Source organism: Zingiber officinale, chromosome 6B (assembly GCF_018446385.1).
Source record: "Zingiber officinale cultivar Zhangliang chromosome 6B, Zo_v1.1, whole genome shotgun sequence".
Lineage (NCBI taxonomy): Eukaryota > Viridiplantae > Streptophyta > Magnoliopsida > Zingiberales > Zingiberaceae > Zingiber > Zingiber officinale.
This window is the reverse complement of record NC_055996.1, coordinates 15,246,706-15,247,836: the sequence shown is the minus strand read 5'-3', so window position 1 is coordinate 15,247,836 and position 1,131 is coordinate 15,246,706.

Below are 1,131 nucleotides of genomic sequence, written 5' to 3'. Positions count from 1 at the left end.
CTCATCTCGGAAGATCGCTGCCCACACAACGTCCGAGGTTAGAAGAGAATACGGTAGAAGATCAAGAGGTCTTTCTAAAAGGTATAACTAGTAATTTTCTTTCCGCATCATACTAGTTATTTTTGGAAATAATACCAAATACAAGAGGCATGCGATTCTAGTATTTCGAATATATTTTTCGATGTTGTGTTCTTTTGTTTTTTTTTCCTTGTGATTTGATTGTTCTTTTCGGTTAACCTAAAGTTATTTTAGGAAATTAAATATTAGCTTTCCATAAAAGGTTTTGTCTAGTCGGTGGTGGTTGCTCCCATATCCAAGAAGGCCATGTGCCTCGCCACGTCAGTACTGGGAACCAATTATGGAAATTAATATTTAATGGAATTAATAACTTAAGGTGATTTGGGTCGAACGTGTTAAGTTCCGCAGGAGACCCAAGTCAAAACCTAAAAGAACGAATAGATTAAGTTTTGGATCAAACGTGTTAAGTTCCGCAGACGATCCAAAATTTAATTTAAAAGAACACATGGTAGCTAGGAAAAGGTTCAGACCTTTGTACAAAATTTTTGTACAGTGGAACCTCTAGGCTTTCCGAGTAGCAACCAACAATTGGTATCAGAGCTAGGGTTTTGCCTCTGTGTATTTGGTATTAGTTTAATTATGCACATGTCATACATAATTTAGGCAGGTTAATAGTAGGATGTGCTAACTTTGTGGATGCAGGATCCAACTATTATGGCTTTTAGTTATTATGTGTGTGATTGGACCCTTGGACATGTCAAGGGCATTTATCTGTGTGTGCATGATTATATTAAAATACAGCAGGAGCTGTATTTAGTTTTATTAGGATTTTATTTTTGATCTAGATACATGTACATTCCTTTTATGGAATATAGGATCAAAATGTAAAATTCTATTTATGTCGCGGATCGAATCTTGCAAAGCGTGGAACTTTCTAATGACCAGAGGCGCAGCGGAACTAGGAACAAGATAGATGCGACAGAGAGACCCGGTGGCGGTGGCCAAATATGGTAGCAGCTTGGGATGACAACACACGGAGGACAACTAGAGATAAAAGCCATAATAGTTGAAAATTAGATTTTCTATTTATTGCTTTTATATTGTGCTGTGTGT